Source organism: Cupressus sempervirens, chromosome 4 (genome assembly GCF_028749045.1).
Source record: "Cupressus sempervirens isolate cs-2001-9-10 chromosome 4, ASM2874904v1, whole genome shotgun sequence".
Classification (NCBI taxonomy): domain Eukaryota; kingdom Viridiplantae; phylum Streptophyta; class Pinopsida; order Cupressales; family Cupressaceae; genus Cupressus; species Cupressus sempervirens.
In genome coordinates this window covers 708,874,463-708,893,971 of record NC_143121.1, presented here as the reverse complement: position 1 = coordinate 708,893,971, position 19,509 = coordinate 708,874,463, and the positions used below count along the sequence as shown (strand labels likewise).

Here is a 19,509-nt window from a genome sequence, read left to right as displayed (position 1 = left end):
AATCCTCAAAAATTGGCCTATATACAGGGAGATGCTCCCAGGCCCAAATCTGTAGCACATACACACCCACTACCCTGATCTTCTTCTCATGGAAGATGACCTCATGAATCTCATGAAAAAGATGGGCCAACATGCACTGACCCCACCCAAAGATCTCAGGTGCCTCAACCATCCTACGGAGCATGACACCCCATCCACACTCCAATCCATTCTGTCCCCTATCAGGACATAGGAAGCAGCTCAAGAAAATACCCGGCATAGATGCCAACCTGTGTGTAGGTCTATAGGTATGCATCAGCTCATCCTAGCTAATGGCTCTGCCTCTTGGTAGCTCTCTCTCGAATACAATGGAAAGTGCCTCTGTCCCTAATCGAGGCACTGTATCGTAGATGACTCGAGCACCGTGAAATGGGATCCTCAGTATCCTCCAAATATCCTCCGAGGTAATCGTTATCTCACCCATCGGCAAATGAAATGTGTTCATCTCTGAATGGAAACACTCTACCAATGCAGTCAATAAACTATGATTCACCATCATGGCTGGAATCTAGCATAGTGAAGACAAACCCAATCGGGCAATGTGTGCCCGATCTGTGTCATCCAAACTCCTCAATAACTCTCCATACGGTGGATAATGAGATCTGAATGACACATCTCCAAAGACCTCTTGCACGCACAAAAAAAAAATGACAATCAAACGATCAGTATCAAGTCAAATCAAAGCATCAAAATAAAATAAAGTGTGATTTCTAAATGCGAAACCACATAACTATCGCAGAATTTCGTGCAAAATTCATGAAATCTCGCGCAAAGATGTTTAGCTTCACGCGAAACTAGTTTTTCTTCACGCGAAGAATCTATCCTTCGCGCGAAGATGGATCTTCCTGTGCAAGAAAAGAGGTTCTCACGTGAAACACGAATTGCCTTGAGCGAAGAATCTCCACCTTCGCACGAAACCGAAACTGCCTCACGCGAAGATATTCTGGCCACGCGCAAAGAAACAGCGCACCTTATTTCTTCGCGCAAAGAAAGAATATCTTCGTGCGAGAAGAGATCGGTCTCGCATGAAGAAAGAATTGGACATTCTAAAACATGCTAAAAATGTGCATAAATGACCTCGAAATGTGTGACAACAAAAGTACGAAGATGGGAAATCGATGACTCACCGATGGTCTGTAGTTTGCTGGCCGGTTGTGTCGTCTAGAGCACTCAAAATGATGATATCTCATGTTCACTGCCATGTCTCTATCAGAGCTCAAAATCACTACAAGACAAAAAGAAAAAATGAATTGAAAATGACGCTTCGAGTCCTTATATAGGTGTTGACCAAATTTTTCAAAGTGCTCAAATTTGCATGAAAATCGCACCCCTGGCTAATTGGACCATTCTAAATCCATTTTTGGGATCAAATTCAAAATCTGACACACCTAAGAGCCTTAAAAATTCATTTTAAAATTTTGGGGACCAACGTGATCAACCGCTTGTGCAGCCCAAATCTTTTTGATACTTTATGATTCTTGGAATCCTTTCAACTTTACATTCTCCATATTTTCAAAATTCATTTTGAAAATAGTCAAACTTAAGTCAACTGTGGCTGAATCTGGTCAACTTTTGGTCAAACTTGGTTTTTGCGACTTCGCAATCATTTCAAATCAACCCTGAATTTTCTTTACATCATTCTGATCTCTTCTAGCTTCTGTTGAATCTCAAATTTCTTCTATATCTCATGATGTACTGCTTCAATCATATTTCTGGTGTGTCATCTTTCAATTTCTCTCCCGAGGGGGCAGGATGAATACATCATTAAATACTTATTGCTCGGGGCATCTAGTTCCCATCTTATGTCCTAGTCACTTAGGGCATCTCATCACTCGGGGCATTTTGTTCCCTTCTATCTGGCATCTTTGCCATCTATCTTATCTTTTCATCAATTGATCAACCTTATAACAACTCTTCTTAGAATTTGATAGACAGGTATTGGGATAGTCTAAACCCTAACTCCTAAGGATCAAGCCTCATTCTAGGGATGATTCTATGACTCATGATTGGACCTTGTTATCTTTTATCAATCTTGAGTATCTAGGTGTTCTATCTGGATCCTTGAAGATTACGCTCTATTCTGGAGATAATCTTCTAAATGCTATCAATTTTAGGTATCTAGGTGTTCTATCTGGATCTTTGAAGATTATGCTCTATTCTGGAGATAATCTTCTAAATGCTATCAATTTTAGGTATCTAGGTGTTCTATCTAGATCCTTGAAGATTACGCTCTATTCTGGAGATAATCTTCTAAATGCTATCATTCTCGGGTATCTAGGTGTTCTATCTAGATCCTTGAAGATTACGCTCTATTCTGGAGATAATCTTCTAAATGCTATCAATTTCAGGTATCTAGATGTTCTGTCTAGATCCTTAAAGATTACGCTTCGTTCTGGAAGTAATCTTTTAAATGCTATCACTATTAGGTATCTAAGTGTTCTACTCGGATCCCTTAGGATTAAGCTCTATTCTAGAGATGGTCCTTAAAAAGCTTATTAATTGGTCTCTGTATCATCACCTTCGGAACCAATCTCATGTTTGCATCATGCTTTCTGATTTTCTTTGAATTGAAGGTGTTGCTCGCACATTCATTCAAAGAGGGGAAAAATGTAATACCCCAAAATTGGCTCATTGCCATCTCAACCAATTTTGTTCTATTTCTGATCAATCTTAAAGTCCTATTCTAATAAGCAATTCGTATTCTGCTATTCGCTACTTGACTTAATTGTCAAATGCAAAAAACCTAAATCTACATTCATCATGATTATTATTTAATTCCTATAGTATTCACTCATATTAGTCACATTAAACCTATTTATTAATATTTAATTTAATTATTAAGTATTTATACTTTAATTAAGTTAAATTATATCCTAAGGCTAATGTACTATGGAATTACATTTATTTAATTTAATAAATATGCCTATTTTAATTAATTAAATAAATTATTTAATTAAATGAGAAAGGTATTTCTAATTAATTAAATGAAATTATTTAATTAAATGGAGTACTTACTTCTAAATAATTAAACAAAGTTATTTAATTAAATGGGAAGCCATTCCTAATTAATTAAATGAAGTTATTTAATTAAACAAAAGTATCTCTAATTAATTAAAGATTATTTAATTAAATAGAAAAAGTAATTATGAGAGCATATCTCATTTTATTAAATTAAATATCTCAACAAAATCTCTCTTCAGTTCAAAAAGGGAAATTTCCAGTTCACTATTGATCAAAAATGAGTTAAATCAGTTAACTCCTTTTTCTACTCAAATTAAAACAGTTAACTCCTTATTTTACTCAAATTAAGTCTGTTAACTCCCTTTAATTTGGGAATCTCCATTTATAATTGAACCTCATCTTCAATCTTGACCGTTGATCTGAATCGATCTCAACCGTTGATGGATTCCAGGAGAGTCTATTTAAGAGACCCTCATCTCCTCATTTTAGAGGATGAATTTGGAGAATTTGCATCGAATCGCTGCTGAATATCATGCTCACGTTTGCTTACATTTCTTGCATACATTCTCATTCTTAGTTTAATCTCATTTTAGTTTAATCATGCATATGCTTAATCTAGTTTGTTTTATTTGTTCTTAGATTACATTGCATCTTTCATTTTAGATTAATTTGCATTCTCGTTCTTAGCTTAATTTCATTGTCAAATCCTTCATTCTTAGAGGGTCTGGTTGCCTACACCTTGATTCTGAGGATATTAACAGGAAAAATCCCTTTAGATAGAAGGCAACAGGTCGCTTTGCAGGGAAAATTTTGGATGAACAATTCAATGTTTATTTCGGAATGAATCCGCATGCAATGACTGTCTTGAAGTGTGTGTGTTAGCATAGGTTGCATTTTCACATATATAGGTTTGGTCATACAAGTAAGAATACATATTGTGGTAGCGAGATGAATTGTGTCCTACAATAGAATAGATCATTTGAGATTCAAGAGAATTATAGGCAAGGTAGAGTAATGTTTCCACTAGTAACTCATGTCAAAGATCATTCTCTTGCATCTATAACATGGAAGCAAGAGTAGTCATTGAATAGATCGCTTTGTTGTCTACCTGATGAATTTGTTCGAAAGTGATATGAGAAAAGTATTTCTTTAGCTCAGCCAAAATGCATTTATAAGGGATCAATTTCTCATCTTTCTTCTAATATACATCATTGACCTGGTGGATTATGAGTTGTGAATTACCAAAGATGTTTAATTCATCCACTCTCCATTCAACTATAATCTTCATGTCATTAATTAGGGCATCATATTCTGCAATGTTGTTTGTACAAAAAAATGTAATATTGTATGCCTCAAGTTGTGAATACCTCTATGGTGTTATTAATAAGAGCCTAGCACCAGATCCCTATTGTGTGAAGGAATTGTCAAAGAACATCACCCAAGTTTGGTGTGTTAGCATTAGAATTGATTCATCAGAGAAGTCAATTCTTAGTGGAAGAAAAATCTACATTGGTGCTTATGCTAATTGACCAATGATTTCTTTGCCTTTGATATCCTTTCTCTCAACATATTGAATGTCAAACTTGCTTAGTATCATGACCCACTTATCTAACCTTCCTATTAGAGTTTCCTTGTTGAGTAAGTATTTTAGTGCATCAATTTTAGCAACCAGTCACATAGTGTGAGTCAGCATGTAGTGTCTCAACTTTTGGGAAGAAAATACAATTACCAAGAAAGCCTTCTCAATGATGCTATAATTCATTTTGTAATAAATCAGCGTGTGACTCAGATAGTAGATAGCTCATTCCTTGTTATCATTATCTTCTTGAGCTAGCAAGATACCAAGAGATGACTTTGTTACTAAGATGTACAAAATAAGAGGCTTCTTGTAGATAGAAGGCATCAAGATCAGTGGATTAGCAAAGTATTTCCTTATTTTTGTTAGACTTTGATCGCAATCTTGGCTCTAGTTATATTTCACACTTTTATGCAGAGTCTTGGTAAAAGGTTGTGACCTGTCTGTTAGTTGTGAGATGAATCTATGAATGGATTGAAGTCTTCCATGTAAGTCCCTCATTTGGCTGGTATTATGGACTGGAGGCATGTCCATGATTTCTTGAACTTTCTTTGGTTTGACCTTGATTCCTTTTGCATACATAATGTAACCAAGTAATTTCTTAGACATTATACCAAATGCAAATTTCTTGGGATTAAGTCTCAGACTAAATTTCTTCATACAATCTAGGATGTCATATCCACTATCATATCAATGTTGGAGAGTGGAAAATCATCCTCTAGACATGCTAAGTTTAGATCTCAAAAAACTATACTAACTTTGATAGATTTGTCATGTTTGGAGACTGGAACAATGTTTGATATTCATTCAACATAATCAATAGCATGGAAGAAACTAGCTTTCAGAAGCTTTTCTAGTTCATCTTTGAAAATTAATGTAACATGAGGATGCATTTTCCAAGTTTTTGTTTAGCTGGTTTAACTCCTGATGCAATAGATAAATGATACATTATGAGATCAAGATCTAAACCTAGCATGTTTGAGTATGTCCACGCAAAATTTATCTTTTTCTCTTGGAAGAATGCAATGAATTCCTCTTTTTGTTGTGGAGATAATGACTGTGTAAGATGTATCATGTGAGGATGTTCCTCTATTCCCAAGTTGATTGACTATGGCAGTTCTATCAACATTGATTGTCTTTCCTAAAAATGACTAGGAAGTGCATCAAATATCTCATCTGTAGGTGCCTCAAAGAGGTTTTTACCTTTGGATATGTCTTTTATTTTTACTATTTTAGGTTTTGACACTACCACAATGTGGTTTTCATCATCAAACCTTCTATTTCTTTTCTTTTCTATTGTGTGACTAAGATATTTGATATCAACTTCAATCATGTCAGTAGTACATTTGACTCCATTTTTAGACCAAAATTTTTGACCATCTATTAAAATGTTTTAGATTGGTCAGAATATGGAAGGAAAATTTTTAATAAAAAAAATTCTTGCCCGTGTTGGTCAAAATTTTGACCAACGCTTAGTCCATACTCATGCAATGATGAGCAAATTATAAACATAATCAAATCTTAGCCCACACTTTTGGTCACAAGTGCGAAAAGAGTGTTGGAGCCAAAGATTCACCTGTTAAGAGATTTTGGCATTTGGAGGGAAAATCTAACGAAATTGTATTTGGGCTACCTCGGATCTTAACAACAAAGCTAGAAGTCCTCTGCTCCAACATTGAGCTTCTCAAGACTATATTTCTGACAAATAATTTTTTGATTAGAGCAATTAGGAACTACTACTTTCTTCATGGAAAATGCTTGCAGAAAACTTTGGGAGGGTTTTGGTTTTCATGGAATAGAGCTCACAATGTTTTTGTTGATAGATACTTGTGTTTTGAGGCATAGTTTTCTAACCCCAGAGCAACTTGATCTCATTCAAAATATTGGTTTTTGCAAGGAAGGAAAAATGTACAAATACATTGTGAGCATGTTGGCCATAACTCCTATTAAAGTGTTATAGGCTAGGATAGACAATCTTTAACTTTGCAGTCTCTCACATGTAGTTAGGGTTTTCCCTTTAATTCTCACAATGCCGAAGGGAAGCATTAAGAAAAAATTGGAATTTATGCTCAATCACATTAAACTCTCTGTAGACTTTGTGGCAAAGAATTCATGCCTATTTTCAATGAGTTTAGACAAGTTAATTAGGCCCAGGCTTTTAGTTTTGCAAACTATAGAAGAAATAAATGGAGCAGGGCAGGTTAATTTGAATAAGCTTTTTTCAATGTTGATGTTGTCTGAGGCCAAGTTTGTTGCCCAGATCATTCAAGTTCATTCTATATCTGTTGCTCTGTGGACTCTCTATAAAAATGCAATGTCTCAAAAGCTCGTAGACAAATAGAATTTAAGTTTCTTAGCAATTCATGTGTTTGGATTTGTCAAGCCCATATGATCAGGCTAGTCCATCCAATTTGAAACAATGATGATACTAACCTTGTTCTTTCTAAGAGCACTAATAGGTGGAAAACATCTTTCTTTAGAAACTATTATCCACGAATTGGGATTGTAATTGCACTAGTAATAAAGGTATGCTTTTGCCATTCTACCCAAAAATTCCATTATAATAGCAGATATTGTGTTTTTCACAATTGATCTCAGTTCTTTTGGATTCACAGACTACTATCCCTAGATTGGAATTGTAATTGCACTACTAATCTATGCTTGTTCTTTTGAATTTCCTAATTTTTCTGATAAATTAGGACTGTAACTACACTACTAATCAAGGTATGCTTCTACCATACTACCAAAAATTTCTATTATAATTCAAGTTATTGTGCTTTTCACAACTCGTATGAATTATTTTGGATTACGAACTATTGCCCATGAATTGGGATTTCAACTGCAATGCTAATCAAATTATGCTTCTTCCATTGTACCAAAAAATTATATTCTAATACTAGTTATTGTATTTTTTACAATTCATCCTATTGAAGAAGTAAGGAACATATGGTACTTGCATTTGATTTTGCAAAATGTTATTTCTAATCACCTGAATAGGGAAACCATTTGATCATCATGGGACATCCCATAGAACAAAACCTTATGCTAGTTGTACTTGGTTTTCTTGATTCCACTCTTAAGTAAAGTAACTCACTTTGTAGTAAGTAGATGATAAGAAAAGTTGTCACAGGGTTCACTCTCCTACTTAGTTTTTTTGTATCCTTATTTACTAGCAAATACATTGAATAATGCTTCTGAATTGAATAGTGTCTGCAATTTTTTTTATACAATCTTTTTTTTTTCTCTTCCTCTTGATGATGGATCACAGAGTGTAATCTAAAAAATTACTACTTTATGTTGCAAACATAAGTTAATTTAGAACCATTATTCAATAAAAGCATGAACTTTAGAAATCTAATAAAATTAAGCAAATGCATTGGTATACTCTTTTGGCTTGACTCCTCGATCAGCTTAGTATATAATAAGGTAATGTGCAAAATAATTTAAATAATCCTTGGGCAATGTTGTGTTAGGGTGTATCAGTAACAACAGTGTGCATCTAGCTTGGAGTCATAGACTGCAGCCAAGGATAACTCATGTACCTAATGTTGTGCCCCCTACCCAATTGATATTGCCCCTAAACTCATCACTTTACTTGCCATTAAACTGAATATTTAATATAAAATAATTGTATAACCTAAAGCATAATGGATTTAACCCTTGGTCACTAGGAAATGGGGATGGAGATAAGATGAATATGCCATTTTTTTGGTATGAAGACCCCATACAGTTGATTCTTGATTATCTTATTTTAATGTTCCTTCTTTGGATCTTCCAGATTTTTTCACGAAAATAACAATTTTAACTTAAGTTGGAGTATGCAATTCATTTAAAAAGATAACTTCTATAAAATATTATTAATTTTGATGCATATATGAGATAATTTTAGTTTAGATATTACATTAATATGAATTAATAATCATTAAATAGTAAGAATATATGATAACAACTACTCTAATGTGTATTATAATTGAATATCAACAGGTTTTCGTGGTAACATATAAGTTCATAGGAGCATTGCATATTTCTATACCAAACTGTCTCAATAGCATTAATAATTTTTTCAAATCTCTACTGTAATCATATCAAGAATTTGTTGGAAATATTTTCTAAACATAAATCTCAAGGATGGTTGTCTTTGTATTGTGAGAACATGGGCAAATTCTTTGTTCATCCATCTCTGTGTGGAAGTAAAATTTCTAAAGCCCAAGATAAATTGGCAATGCCTTTGCTGGATAGAATCTAGTTTATAATAGAAATTTCTAGTTATCACTGGATTTAATAACTCTTCCATGATATGTTTCAGGACAAGCTACAGAATCTTGTCAGTACCTCATCAGGCTACATTGAATCACCTCCTCACAAAGTAAAGAAGCGAGTGGAGGCATTGCAAGATCTACAGGTATTGATATGTCTAGATTGTGATTTTCTGTGTAAATATATTCATGCAAAGGGATTTATGATTTTTGTGCTACCAATAAAGGGTAAACATAAGGAGATAGAGACCAATTTTTTTGAAGAAAAAGCTGCGTTGGAGGCCAAGTATCAAAAGCTTTATGAACCTTTTTACAAGAAGGTATCTGTGTTTAGTGTTTTTTCTGGGTGTTCAAAATTGAAAGCTTCATATAATCTCTTGATCTCTTGCTTTTTGAAGCAATTATTGAATTTTTAGGCGCTTTTGTATATTGTTATCTTTATCAGAAAACTTGGTCCAATAGATTGAAACTTGCTTACTCATAGGAGTTTGCACACATGTAGTTGATATATACATTGAAAGTCAAGTACTTTTCATATTATGAGATTTTACTTGATGTTGTTGTATTCTTTCTATGTATATTAAATCATTTAAAACTTAAATCTAGGTTTATTCTAATGGATTGGAACCTGCAAATTTGTATATATTTCTTTATATAATTGGTTGATATTAAGCTACCACAAAGGTTGATAATTTAAGTCAGGTACTTTGTACTCATTATATAGATTGTACCAGATGTTGTTGTCTACTTCTACTTTATTCTTATTAGTTACAATTTTGGGGTCAGACAGCACATGATTCATTATAGATTGACTTGCCTGGAACACAATATCTAGCATCCCTTGTGCAGCATTTCCTTGTCATATTCTTGATTGTCTTTCTACTCTAGGATTCCTATATGATCTAATCTGCTATATCTTTGATTTTTTGAGATGTTATTTTTTCATTATTATTGCATCTTCTGTTCACATGATTCATAACAGAGATTTTCCTAAATAACAATATCTTGTTTCACTTGTGCAATTTCCTTAACATTCTCTAGAATTTATTTTTATCCTAGGATTCCCATGTAACCTTATCTATTCTATTTCATAATGTCTTTCCTTCTTATAACCTATATTTCATCCCCAACTAAATATGGTGTGCATTCAAACAAATATTATGAGATGCGAGTCTTCTTTGTTTACACTATAGCTGATTTTTCAGTGTTGACCATAAAATATCTCAGGATAAGAACAAGAAAATGGAAGAATAGATGATGTCTAATCAAGTGAAAATAGGATAATATCATAATAGAAAATTCTTTTTGGTTCTATGACATGACATCCTTAAAGCATAGATGGAACTTTTACAATCCTTTAGGAGCAACTTGATCTGTAATAAACTATATTTTATTCAGATCTTTCTCTTGGATAATTATATGTCGGTAAGAAATTAAAGAGACAAAATAACTACTTCAGTTTACAATTCTCAGTACAAAATTTTGTAAAAGATGTTTAGCTCTTAGGGTAAAAACATCTTGATTCTGCTCAATACTCTGTAATCTATATTCCTGTAATGAAATATTTTGTTGCAGTGATATGACATTGCGAATGGAGCAGTAGATGTTGAAGATGATAAAAAAGAGGAGGAAGATTCAAAAAAAGATGATGCTGGTATGTAATAACTATTTCGAATTCAAGGTTCATTTGATCTGTGATATTTGGTGGGAAGTGCTTATTGTGATATCTTTGTCATTATGGTAGAAAAGGGCGTTCCTAAATTTTGGCTAACTGCCATGAAGAACAATGATGTTTTGGCAATGCAAGTAGGATGTTGCTCCTTTTCCTTGTATCCAATACTCACTTTGGCTATACCAAGCAATATTACCTATCTTCAAAATGCAATGAATTTATTGACTGTTTTTAATAATAAATAGATTATAGAATGTGATGAAGGTGCCTTGAATTTTTTGGAGGATATACAATGTTCTCGCCTTGACAGTGACAAGCATGAGAAAGGTTTCAAGTTGGAGTTCTTTTTCAATGAGAATTCTTATTTTAAGAATTATGTGGTAAGTACTCACATTTTAGTGCCCTTAGAACACTTTCAATGTCTATTTTATCTTTCAATTTCTTAATATATTCATTACCTTCCTAACCTATCATATTTCCTTTGTGAAATGTAGTTAACAAAGATATATTACATGGAAGATGAAAATGAACCTATCCTGGATCATTTAGTAGGGTAAGTCTAATGAAAATATCTCCTTTTGCTAATTAGATTATGTGAATTTCTTCATTCATCCAATGATGTTATTTCACACACAGAACTGAAATTGATTAGTTACCCAATAAGAACCTAATTTGAAAGGTCATGAAGAAGAAGCCTAAGAAGGGAGTGAAGAATGCAAAACCAATGACAAATTGAGCACTGCCCAAGTTTCTTCAATTTCTTTGATCCACCCAAGGTTCTTGAAGATGATGATGTTGATGATGATGCTATGAGTAATGATGAGAAAACTTTTTTTTATTGCTGCAGTCTTTAGTTCTCAAAGAATACACTTTTTGGCATCCTGTATTTGTGTTTTGAGAAGTTTATGGGGTGGTTTACAAGCTGAGGAATTACAAAATATGATGGAGCAAGACTATGAGATTGGGTTTGTTCTTGATCCATTGTAAACTGTTAGGGTTTATGTACCTTCTGGTTACTAGGTTTCATTGATTTTATGTGTTCTTTGCATATCAACAATTAAGGATAAACTCATCCCTCATGTAGTTTCTTGGTTCATTGGGGAAGTAGGTGATGATGATGAATGTATAGATGAAGATGATGACAATTTTGATGAAGATGATGATGGGAGTGAGGAAGAGGATGAAGATCATGAAAGGGAAGAAAATGGCCATAAAAGCGCTTAGACAATTTTCTTGATTATGTCATGCTCACAAATTTATACTTGTTCCTCAAATTTTGGCATGAAATCAAACATTTATTTATCTTTTTGCGGCAATGTAGTGGTGTGGATTTAAAATCCAACCTAGATTCTAGGTAAGCATATGTTAAGGGTTTGGCAGTTTCCAAGTCTAGGTTGGTATTTATTATGGGGTTTACTTTTTAGAAGATTATGATTAGGAATAGGATTAATTTAGAGTCAATTTTTTGGTGGATGGGTTTAATAGCATCCAATTGAGTACAAGCACTAGTACAGAGTCTACAGACATCAGCAATAGGCGATTGAGTGCAAATGCAAATTTATAGGTGCTGATATTGAAGTATATTTCCAAGTATGTTCATAGATAGTTCCTTCATATCATGCATTTTTGCCAGTGTCTTTCTTTAGATGGAAACTGTTGTTGAACAAAGAGATGACATTATGTGTAGGAATGTTGACTGCTTCTTTTTTAATCTAATGAAAATCATGTTTCAAAATTTTGTTAATTATAGGATTATATCATATTGAATTAAGTTAGCTTTCCTCCAAGCCTTAACATAGGATGAATTCAACATTGATATTTCTCCAAGTCTTAACAATATTTGCATTATAGCTATCTAAGTAGCAAATATCTTTCTTGTGAATAACTTGGCAAGACAAATTTTTTTCAATCCACATCTTGTCCACTCTAAAAACATTAGTAACAATCGACATCTTGCAAGTTATTCCAATCTTAGCAACTACTAGCTATCATCAGTTTGATAGGCTCGGTGCAAACCCTTCTTTCATTCCTATTGCATTCAAAATTCGTTATGATCTATGTCTTGTCACAGTTGTGCTAATTGAACGTTGTTGTTTATAAAATTTAGGCATCAGTAAGAAAACTATTATAGTGCTTTATATTTCACACATGGAAGGTATTTGGATGATATGTAGAATTTTGTGTATCACAACCACACTAATAGTAGGTTGTAGGAATATTATGTGTACGTTTTTATGAGGAAACTCAAGGGATATAAGACAATGCAATTTTATTTTTATTGTGGTTCCAAATTAATTAATTCTACAATTTGTAATATAATTATCTTAAGTATAGTTTCAAATTAATTCTACAATCAGCACTAAGTTGTAGCACAATTGCAAACCCCTGCCTCAACTATACAACATTCCCATGGCATTCATATATTCATATAGTATATCTGCTGACACTGATTATGGTTTTTTTTTTCCTGGTTTGTGAGTTTTTGATGTATAAAGCTAGGTGGGATTTGATGAGAAATAGCTGGGATTTTTCCAAGCTGGGTAAGAATATAAAGTCATGAATGACCAGGCACTGAATAATGCAGTTCATTGCTATACATGGATTTGATGTGATGTTCTGATCATAGGCTCTTCTATCTCTCCTTTTTACATACACACAAATCAATGATAAAGAGAAACCAGGGGGCTACACAATGGAAGGTTTTGTTAAGTTGGAGGAATGGAATGGGAATCAAAATTCATTAAATTTTGATTGATTGTGTTATAACTTATGCTACCACCTAGTTTTTCCCTTCATTCATTCATTTATGATTCAAGAGTGGATATATATTTTGGCTTTTGCTATGCCCTTGTGATCTATGTTTCTGCAGTGATTTTTTTCAGTGGAGAAAGAAGAAAGGGAAAAGGAAAAGGAAGGGTCTTGTATACACTGTGCAGTAGAAGTGGCTTACATACAATACTTTAGTTGCCAGTAGGAGCAGCAGGAGGCTAGGTCAGTCAGTAGTAGTGGTAGTAGTATTAATAGTACTAACTATACCATGTATACTATGCAAAGGCAAACTATGATTCCACATTTTGCATGCATGTCTACCAAGCTAATGGAAACAACATCCAACAATAGTTCTCTATCATTTATGCTTTCATAGATGTCTATAACCCATTTCAAAGGTTCTATTTTGGCATAGACAAGAGATGTTGGCAAAGCACATATATTTAACTCATTTTCTTTGATATAAATATACACACGCATATGTGCATGCATGTGTGTGTGTGTGTGTGTGTGCAGATATATTCAAAAAATCAATATGCACATCCTACAATATTGGCTTGCCATTAGATGACATTTCATGGAGGCACTCAATAAAATAGTTCAAACACCTTACCTATGATTCCACATTTTGCATGCATGTCTACCAGGGCAGTTGCAACTTAAACAAATATATTCTCTCAATATATCTATTTTGTGCATATCAAGCAACCATGCCTTTTAATGACCACATTATGTTCAGGCATCCTGTCAAACAATTCACATAACTTATCTATGCTTCCATTTTCCAAGAATGTCTCCCAAGGCAAATGCTACTACTTCATCTACACCATCTAACAAAATCCTTTATGCTTTGATGGATGCCTATAGCTATCCCAATGCTCTCATTCAGTAGTTATGAGATGATCAATCAAGAGGAAATAGTTGAGAGGTTAGAGTGACACAATTTTCAAATGATCATATGAAATGAAATGCTCATGTGAGTAGAAAGATGGAGTTGGTAGGTATAAAGATTTCAGAACCCTTGCCAGCATCCTCCTTGTCTATGCCAAAACAAGAGTTCCAAAACAAGGCATGAACATCTCTCAAAGCATACACAAGGCATGTGATCTTTTTGATTTGATGGCTAAAATAAATTTTGTCTCAGGGCTTACAATGATTTTGGAATATAATAGATTTAACAAAAGGCCTCTAGACACATTCAAAGAAAAATTCCACAACTTTTAGTAGTATATTGGATGCTTGTGCTGAAGGGGGAGCATTGGAATAGATCAACATCTGTTCTTAATGGGTGAATTGTCCAAATAGGGATAGATGTGGCTATAACTAGAAAGTCACTCATGCTATGTCAATACCATTAATGCCAAACCACAGTGACAATAATACCCAGTGTATAGATGTAAAATGCTAATAATTCCCAGCACTCATTGTCTTTCTGATCACAGTAGAAATAGTAATGGAAGATATTAAATATATTTCCAAAAATGTAAATACCAATTCCACTATACCTTTGCAATGGACTCAAAAATAGCACAATTGAATCCTCTTCTCATAGTAAATATAGTTTGAGAAGACCCCAAGAACTATTGTAATGGCCAGAAAGCTAGGTCTTTCAGGGCTAAATTGACAGAGGTCATTTTAATTTTTGGAAATTATGTAATAGTCCCACTCACCAAATTCTTCAACATCAGAGGGATTAGCCTATCAAGGCCCAAAATTTTTTTCTCAGAAGTATGATGGCTAGCTCTACTTATTCTATCAAATTTCATGCAAGACTTGCACTAAGCTTTGTCTTTTGGGCATTGAAAGATATAGATGTTCATTACTTGAGCAAATGGAATGCAATTATAATCCCTGCTAAAGGCTACATAAATAATTTTTAATCAATGACTTCAAAAGCTACATTTAATTTGGGCATACAACAAGCTTATGTAATTATTAGTTATTACATTTTCTTTATTGTTTCTAATTGAAAAAATGCAAAGAGAATAAGATGAGAAGACAATAGATTGTCAAGAGAGCTAAAAATATATTTTTTGTTTTACAATGAGCAGAACAAGTTGTAGAAGACATAAGGGAGTCAAAATACAAAAATAGTAGAACAACTACAATATTAATCTTGTATATATTGTAGTCAAATTTTTTAAGTAGTAGAACAACTACAATACTAATCTTGTATATATTGTTTCAGTTCAGTACTATTTTGGTGTTTGCAAGTGGGGTTTGGATCAATAGTTTGCAGCACCTCATTTTCCCATTGTAGGAAGCTACATTGTCGGTGATGGATATCAATGAGGAAGCCATTTTGGTGCACAAGCGCACTTTCATGGACTTTCTAGACCAAGATGTAAATTTCTTCTTTGCTCTCCTCTCATTTCATCTCATAAGTCTTTTAAAAGATTTACCAATCAAATGTACTATGGTAGAAGCCATTAATGCATGACATAGCCTTTTAACATGTTTGTGGCAACATTTTGTAGGTGGGGAAAGGTGTGTACATGGACAAGATCAGAGGAATGATCACTCAAGGTTTCCATTGCCTGCTTATAGACATGGTTGATCTAAGGAATTTTAGCCATGATTTAGCTCACAGGGTGATAAGGAGTCCCAATGAATACATTCAGTCCTTATCTGATGCACTGGGGGAGGTGACAAGAAATGCGGATCCCAAGTATATGCAGGAAGGCCAACAAATTCAAGTTGGTTTTGAAGGTCATTTTGGCTTTCACAAGCTTACTCCTCGAGAGCTCCTTTCTCCATTTCTTAGCACCATGGTTAGCGTTGAGGGTATTGTAACTAAATGTATGTATATGTTTTCGTAGGCATGATCCCCCTGTTTAAATTAGTTTCAAAATACTCAATAGATTGATGAACATCAGATGCCCTTTATTAGCCTTATATGTTGGCTATGACTATATACATTGTTATGTAAAGAATTGATAGTTTTGAGTGAATAGTAAAAAAAGGTGTTAAAACAAAAAATAGAGTTCACTTGTAACTATGTTAGAAGATTGGAGTTCTAGATACTAGGGTATGAGAAGGAAGTTTAAAACATTGCATTCCATCTTTTTCTTTTTTCTATTTTATGTTGTTGAATTTGTGACTAGATGAAGAAAATTTTTTATTACTGTCGGGTTGTGTGATAATTTCCTTGCATAAGATTTGGTGTCTTAAATTGTTTTACCTTGCCCTAGGGATTCTACAATGTATGATTAACTAATTTCTTAACATAACAGCATCGCTAGATTTTTTATATGTTCTCATTTGGTTCAATTTTCAAGGCCAACTTTTTAGCTGTGTTTTTATCTTAGGATTGTAGGTTTTATACCTATTTAATTTTGTGACCAAGATCACTTCTTCCGGGGCATTTATGTGATAAAAGTTGCCTATTTATGACCAATAGGTTCTTTAGTAAGGCCAAAAGTTGTTAAAAGTGTCCATTATTTCCCTATCACTGGAGAATTTCAAGCTCATGAATATCAAGATATAACATCAATGACTGGCCTACCCATAGGGTCTATTTATCCTACACGAGTAAGTATTCCATACATTTATGCCATAATATTTCTACTGCTTTTTCAAAGGGTAATATTTTATGTAGCAACTATTGATGCCATACAATTTCAAGGGATTAATGCAAGTTAATTTACTAATGTTATGATAGGATGATCAAGGGAATCTCTTAGTTACTGAGTTTGGTCTGTGCAAGTATAGAGACCATCAGACAATATCTATGTAGGAAGTACCTGAGAACTCTGCTCCTGGTCAGATACCTAGATCAATAGATATTATTATAGAGGATGATCTATTGACACTTGCAAGCCTGGAGATTGTATAAAAATGGTGGTAATTTACAAGGAAATTCTTGGAAAAAGAAAAGGCAGTGTCAATGGTGTCTTTAGGTACCTTGCCTTTTGAATAATCAATCACAAGTGGCACAATTCATTCATGGTAGCCCTTTCTTAGTTTCGAACCCTTTTCCAATTCATGCATGTTTGACATATGTAGTGTTCCATTCAAAGAAGGACTGTTATTGTTGCCAATAATGTGTTTCAACTCAATAAAGAGATAAATACCCCTATTTTTACAAGTGATGACATAAAAAAATCAAGAAAATAGGAAATAAGCAGGATACATTTAGTCTACTGCCAGAGTCACTTGCACCTTCAATCTATGGGCATACTTGGATAAAGAAAGTTGTTGTATTGTAGCTACTAGGGGGTGTTGAGAAGAATTTGAAGAATGGAACTCATTTGAGAGGTTAAAACCCTTAATTTCATACTTTCTATATACTTCTCTTTCTAATGGTTATTGACTCATGCATTTCTATCAATTTCATTGCAGGGATATAAACATGATGATGGTTGGTGATCCTTTTGTTTCCAAATCCCAACTCCTAAGATCCATCATGAATATTGCTCCCCTTGCAATATCAACTATAGGACAAGGGTCTTCTGGTGGTTGTTTGACAGCCACTGTCACCTTTGACCAAGAGACAGGTAATTAGTTTTTAGAGATTTTATGTATGTGCTTGACTATTATCTATATGTTTGCTATTGTTAAGAGGCCTAGTTTGTCATGGCCATATGCTTTGATGATGACCAATTTGACATTATTTCATTGGTCAAAGACTGGATGGTTCTGTGAAAATATTTGTTTGTTCTTGGCTAATTAGTTTAAATTAATTTAGGTGAACATAGGCTGGAAGCTAGAGAAATGGTTTTAGCAGACAGTGGTGTTGTTTGCATTGATGAATTTGACAAGATGAGTGATCATGACCGTGTGTCTATACATGAGGTTATGGAGCAACAGATAGTAACAATTGCTAAAGAAGGAATTCATGCATCTCTCAATGCACAATGTAGTGCAGTTGTTGCTACAAATCCTATCTATGGAACTGTAAATGTTTTCAACTTCCCAAGCCTTTCACAATAGTATTTACCTCTACTCCAAGATTATAGGCTTTCACTAGTACAGTTGACCCCATTTTTAGACCAAAATTTTTGACCATCTAATAAAATGGGGTCAAATTGGTCACAATATGCAAAGAAACATATCTTATTTTTTTAAATACATGCCCGTGTTGGTCAAAATTTTGACCAACATGAGTTTAATATGTAAAAAAGCAATTTCAGCCTATTATCATTGTATTCTTGACATGCACGTAGGAGAGTCAAGGTTAAAACTACGCTATTCTAGTTTTTTGTTTCTTCAGGATCAGAATGTCTTACAATGGGAGGGCTCTTGAACACTAGGGTGTTGAAGCGTATGATATCATAAATTTTCCCCAAGAAGCTTTCTCACTGATATTTGGTTTATACGAGATGTCTGGGGCTTCGACCTTCTACTAGGGAGAAAATAATGTGCAAGAATACCAGAAGAATCCATATGAGGTGTTGAGAATCGCTCGCTATGAATCTAATCAAGAGATTAAGTTCGCTTACTGTAAAATGGCTCTAAAGTACATCATTTTCCTTATGGGTTCCCCTAAGTCAAGTCTTTTTTTTTTCTTTTTCAAATGGTGTTTTATATAGTGTGTAACGTTGTTCAAGGTTTGTGGCATCAACTATAGTTTTTCAACTTTCGGTTAGGCATGAAGTGGAGGGAAGGGTGAGGCAAAATCTTCCTTCTAACATTATTTTCTATTTTGGAGCAATGGGGATGTGAATGATGGTTTAAGTTCCACATATAATAGTTAATGATTACATTTTTTCCACATAGAATAGTTAAAATAAAACTTGATGGTGCAAAGAACAATGGGAAAAATATTAAAGAGTTTTTCTTGCTAAACAAATGATTTTAGCTGGATCACTGGCTTTGAGTGAATGTGTTGCATGATATAACAAAATTTTGCTTGATGTTTCATATAAACTTCACCAATAAGTAAATGTGTTCAGCATTTTTCAAGACCTTGGCACTTGAATTGCAATATCCAATTTAAGTGTTTCAAGTGCTTGTACCATAAATTTTTATCCATTCAATTACATGTCATGTGTTTCTACAGGGATCCAAACTAGTTTAAGCCTTCATCAGGAGAACATGTTCATTTCAAAGGATCAAATGTCTACAATGTTCACATTTTAGGTATCAATTATGATTTCTTTCTACTCTCTTTTACTTTGATTAATGATATAAATTATTTTTAGGATTGATATGGTTTACATTTTTTTTTAGGAAGACTTTTGTATCAACATTTCAGATGATATTTCATAATCTATCTTCTACATTAACTAAGATCA

General features: G+C 33.7%; 2 pseudogenes; both read left to right on the top strand.

Moving 5' to 3' along the window:
* The first annotated feature begins 874 nt into the window (after positions 1 to 874).
* On the top strand, positions 875 to 11,728 carry LOC149563246 (nucleosome assembly protein 1;3-like; annotated as a pseudogene).
* A 3,823-nt stretch (positions 11,729 to 15,551) lies between these two features.
* Positions 15,552 to 18,205, top strand: LOC149563245 (DNA replication licensing factor MCM3 homolog 1-like; annotated as a pseudogene).
* The last annotated feature ends 1,304 nt before the right edge of the window (positions 18,206 to 19,509 follow it).